A 6000-nucleotide genomic window follows, 5' to 3' on the forward strand; every position below is an offset into this window, starting at 1 on the left:
CCCTTATCTAGGCTTTCAATTGATTATTCTGTACACTACATTTGGAGAGTTGCTGCTATATATTAACTACTAGCCTGTCTCTGACCAAACTTTGAGTGCCTCTGATGACAGGTACTGTGATTTATCCACCTTTTTATCACCAGTGACAAGCTCGAGTAGGTTCTTGATAAATATGTGTTGACTGGGACCCTGAGGAGCACTTCTGAGTAAGCAGAAGGCAGGGAACTGGAATTTATGAAATGAATGACCTCAACTGAAGATCTATATGGCATTAAATTTTCAAAATCAAGATGAAATAAGAAATTACTTTGAGTTTAGATTCAGAATTGACTCAGTATTTCACAAACTGTTTCTGAAACATTTACTAATCTTACTCTGTGGGAAACCAGACTTAATTGAGACTCCAAAGAGTTTGGTCACTTGAGTGCAGTGACTCAGGAAAGATGCAGCACTGGTACTTAAGGATGCCACCAGGAGCAGCCGGGGAGATGGCCACTGAAGAAGCTAGGAAGTTCCTCACGTCCTGAGAAGGATTTGCAGCTGAAATTGAGGTTGAGATGAAAACCACTTGAGAGGCAAGGTGTCAAAATGAAGCCTCTAGGATTCACACAGGAAGCCACACACCAGAGGATGACCCCACCGCTGAGTTGATTTCTACCCTGCAACCATATCTGAGAAAGCAGAGATTAGGATTGGAGGTAATTTTTCCAGAAAGAAGAACACTGGGTTGCTAGTTAGTCCATGGAAAACTAAAATGTGAATAGTGAGATCTTGATTTAAAGCTATGAAATCTTGCCTACTACCTGAATATGTAAGATCTAGGGAACAGGGTTAGACTTGGCACCTTCTGTCTTGCCATAAAAGAACATTCAGGCTTGCAGTAGCAGAATATGCTGCCTTCCCAAGAAGACAAGTTATAAAATATAAGATAAATACTAAGCCATGTCCAGCTTTCATGGTCATGTTGGTATGTGGGTCAATCTAATTATGATTCCAACATTATTAAAAAGAATGATATTTCATATTAGGTTTTGGGGGAAAACACGTTTAATCTCATTTTTTGTTGTTTATTTGTTGTAAGTTGTACAGGTAGATGATGTTTAGCCCTTTACAAAAGAGACGGTATTATCTGCAGATACACTCTGTGATGAGGTTTAAAACCAAAGCAGAGGGGTTTGCCTGGTGGCGCAGTGGTTGAGAATCCGCCTGCCAATGCAGGGGACATGAGTTTGATCCCTGGTCCGGGAAGATCCTACATGCTGAGGAGCAACTAGGCCCGTGAGCCACAACTACTGAGCCTGCGCGTCTGGAGCCTGTGCTCCGCAACAAGAGAGGCCGCAATAGTGAGAGGCCCGCGCACCGCGATGAAGAGTGGCCCCCACTTGCCACAACTAGAGAAAGCCCTCGCACAGAAACGAAGACCCAACACAGCCATAAATAAATAAATAAACAATTTTAAAAAATAAAAATAAAAAACCAAAGCAGAAGGCAGCTGAGGGCTGATGAGCAGTTCAGAGAGACGCTTCTTACACCTAATTAGCTAAGAGCCCCTGGAGAAAACTACCAAAGCTTGCCTTCTGATGGCCTGGCATTGCTTTCCATGTCTCTATTCTGATCCTGCTCACAATTCCGTAATAGTTATTCCAAACCATCTTCATAAGTACTGACCCACCACTCTCCCTATCAATGCCAGTAACTAGAGCTTCTTCACCTTCCTGCTTGCCCTCGTCCCCTACCCAGAAAAGGAATTTATCCACACCCACCATCGCCTCCTTTCCCTCATCTCAGTGGAAGGACAGGGAGGTCTCCCTACCCGCACCCTGGTCTAGACTCTCCGCCTGGCCTCTGGGTTCATTCCCCTCACAGCCAGTCAGTCACTTGGCCTCAATTACTACCAATTCCTCTTCTGTTTGTTTAATCTATTTCCAAGGATTTTCCCCCTTAGACATAATGAGTCGTGATATTATCTGTTTGTAAATTATCTCAACCTATCATAGCCAGACTTCTTTAAAGAACAATCTACACTTGCTGAATCCAAATTCTAACCTCCTTAACTCTTTATTGTGCTATAATCCAGCTTCTGAATCCACCTCTTCACTGGAACTGCTCTCACCATGGTTTCTAATCATTTAGAACCACCATACCCAGTAGTTTACTCCTTAGCCTTGACCTCAGGCAATCACTTGACATTGTTAGCCATTCCTTCCTCGTGATTTGCTCTTTCCTCTCAGATCTGTGTATTCTCATTCTCTCTCTCTGTCTCCCCCTCCCCACCCCTTCTCCCCTCTCCTCTCTCCTCTACCTCTTCCCTCCCCCCCATGCTCTCTCTTTCTCCTGCATTTTCCTCCTACCTATCTGTATATGCCTTCCAAGTCTCCTGGGAAAATTCAACTTCTCTGTCCCTTCGAATGTTCCTCAGAATTCTAATCTTGGTCGTCTTTTCTTATACTCTACCCACCCTCCCAGGATCTTATCTACGTGACCATCTGGCTATATTCCTCCCCTCCAGCACAGAACTTTCCTCTGAGTTCCAAAACCATTATGTCCAGCTGTCAGCGACACCTCAGATTCAGTATTTCCAAACCTAAAATAATCCTCTCTGCCTGTGCCCCCTTACCCCAAATCCACTCGTTTCCCCAGATTCTCTACCTTGCTTATGGGAACAATCATTGCCCTTGTCACACAATGAATCAGGAAGTTCTTTGTTTGTTTGTGTGCTTGGTTTTCAAAACTACTTTATTCCCCTCGGGAATTCCCTGGTGGTCCAGTGGGTAAGACTCCGTGCTCCCAATGCAGAGGGTCTGGGTTCAATCACTGGTTGGGGAACTAGGTCCTGCATGTGTGCCTCAGCTGAGTCCGCGTGCCGCAACTTAAAAAGATCCTGCTGCAACGAAGATCCTGCGTGCCACAATTAAGACCCAGGGCAGCCTAAATAAATAAATATTTTTAAAAATATACTTTATTCCCCTCATTTCACACACAGTACCCAAAGTCAATTACACTAGTTTCTAAGTGGAATAACATATTCTGGGGTAAACAATATTTTATAATGTTATCTATTGATATCTAGAGCAATGCATGATTTTTCTGGCTATTTGCCTGCCACTGTACTAGCTATTGGGGTGCGGGGGAATATATGGCTCACACATACACACACAAAAAACAGACTGAAGTAAAATATCCATTAGCTTATTAATATGGCCATAGTGTAGAAATGCTATATATTATAGAAGTAGTGTATGTGATGGGGCTTTCAGTTATTGGGTATGGTCTTGGCAACTTGAATTATATTGCGTTTTTCTTACATAGTAAAGCATATTATAACTTTTCTACACTGTATAAAGTAACTTAGGAGCAACATTTTTTCCCCCTATATTTTATTCTGAAAATTATGTCTTCTAGAAAAAATTGAAAGAACTATACTGTGAATACTTACAAACCTAGATTCTACTCTACCTGTGCTATAGTTGCTTTATCACATATCAATCCATCTAGCCTTCCATCAGTCCATCTTATTTCAAAGTAGCTTACAGACATCAGACACTTCACCCCTAAACACTTGAGCATGCCTATTATTAAGAACTTAAGTAACTTTGAGGAACTTCATATACTGAAATGCACAAATCTTCAGGGTATCACTCAAAGAGTTATTCATTCTTGACTCTTCCTTCTTCCTCCCCACTCCTCTCCTATTCAATCACCTTCTTTTTTGCTCAACTTCCTCCCCTCTCTTCCAGCCCCACAGCTTTAGCTCACACCTTTGTTATTTCTCACCTGAATTACTGGAAAGTCATCCAGTTTCTTCCATTTTAATCCATTCCCACAACTCTGTCAAGGTGATTTTTCTAAACCACAAACTTGATGTCATTTCTGTTCAAATTCCTTCTCTGGTTCTACCGCAAACATTTAAGGGAGGCTTAATTTTTTGGGCATGGTGCACAAGGATCTGACCCTGTCTATATCTCTGGCCTCATTTCTTGCCACTTTCCCACCTTCTCTAACTTCTTCTCAACCCCTTCTCACACAAACACGAGTCACCAAAGATATAAAATTCCTTGCAGCATTTCATGTGCCTGCATGTTCCTCACCTTCTTAGATGTCATTCCTCTCTCTGCAATGCCCTGCTCTCCATTCTTCATCGAGCTCCCCTCTACCCACTCTTCCTGACTCGGTTCAGACTTTGCCTCCTCTGGTAAGCCTTGCATGCCACCCTCTACCCCCACTGCAGATGCGGCTGGATTCCCCTCCAGGAGTTCCTAAACATCATATACAACACACATGTCTTCAAATTTTTGTCTTTGCTTGTCAGTCATCTTAAGCAATCTGCAGCTCCTTGAGGGCAGAGAGCAAATCCTGCTTCTCATCCCTTTCATTCCAGATACATGAATGTTCAATAAATGTTCATGGAAGGAAAGCAGACAGGAGGAATGCAGGGGTATTTATGAGATGTCTGAAAGTATTTAACATTCAAGGTAAATGGCTGGATAGTGTTAATTCAAGAAAACATTTAATATAAATTTAAAACCAAAGGGACCATTTTAGCCTATGTAGGCACTTGCCTGTGGCCTCTGGAAAACCATAAATAAGATCACAAACCACTTTTTAATTTTTCTTAATTTTAGTTGTGGTAAGCATAAAATAAAATTTACCATCTTAACCATTTTTAAATGTACAGTTCAGTAGTGTTAATCATATTCACATTGTTGTGTATACCCCACTTTTAATTATATAAACACAAGGTTATAATTTCCTTTTGTAAAAAGGACAAATAAAGGCATTAAGGAGGCTAGATTCTTGGCTAAAGTACATGTAGCAGCTACGCAGGGGCTGCCCTAAGGATGTACCACTAATTACCTGGCAGCAGCTTCTAGAGCTGAAGGCAAAACTACCAAATCACAGTAATCTCAGAGAGTGTTTTCTTCCAAAGGACAAGTGCATCAGACTACATTTCTGGTGTTAAAAATCCAGTGGGCTTTACACTTGACAGCAATAGCCAGTATACTTTAGGCCTGTTCCTGATTATCCAACTTACTATATACCTGGTGATTTTAGAGAAGCACAAGAGATCCAAACTATACCATTAATTAAACAGCACATCATCCCACATCTTACCCAAGAAAATGAATCTTCATCTAGTCTTAAATTTCTCTGGACTGGATTATTTGTCAATCCTCCACAGCAGATAAAAGATAAGAAATTTGAAATATATTGACAGTATCTAAATTCAGGCAGTTGATAGATTTGTTGCACCAATTCTAACATAGTCATTTCACAGCACAGAGCAGGTCAATACCCACCTAGAAGCCAGGGCAGATTGTATTATTACCCAATAACACAAAGCTTTGAGCCATATGAAGGACTTAGAAAAGAAGTCAAAATGAACCAGTCCACAGGTATTTATTGAGGCTCTAATATGGACCATCAGTGTGTTGAATACCACAGCATTAAAATTAGCATACTTGGCTTGCAGTTTTATTTCAGAAATAAAACTTTTAAACTATAAAAAATCTGATCATAAGTAATAGAAACCAGGGGGTAAAAATGATCATATTTGCTTCTTGAAAAATTGGAGGGAGTATAAACTGAAAGAAAAAACCACAATTGACTACAAAGGCAAAGTCATAGAAAGAAAGAAACTGAAAGATTTAGGATGGTTATTCAGAATTGGTTGATGATGATTTTCACAATTAATTGCTGTTTTTCTTTATCTGGGATATAGAAAGATAAATGGATATTTCATTGAACCCAAAGGGCAGAAAATACACCTGATCCACGCCGGGAAAGGAAACAAGGAATAGGGAGTTAGGAACTGTGGTTACATTCACCATTGCCCTGGAAGTGAGATACTCCCATTCCTCTTCTCTTGGTTTGCCTCCTTTTATCTTCTCCTTCTTAGCAGACAGGCTTTCTCTGCCTTGGGATGCACATGACCCAAATATGTCACCCTTGAAAACCCTGTTTTTCTATCCCCTGACATCCAATAGGGATGAACTAAAGCCT

This window comes from Balaenoptera physalus (genome assembly GCF_965194825.1).
Source record: "Balaenoptera physalus genome assembly, chromosome: 3".
NCBI classification, from domain to species: domain Eukaryota; kingdom Metazoa; phylum Chordata; class Mammalia; order Artiodactyla; family Balaenopteridae; genus Balaenoptera; species Balaenoptera physalus.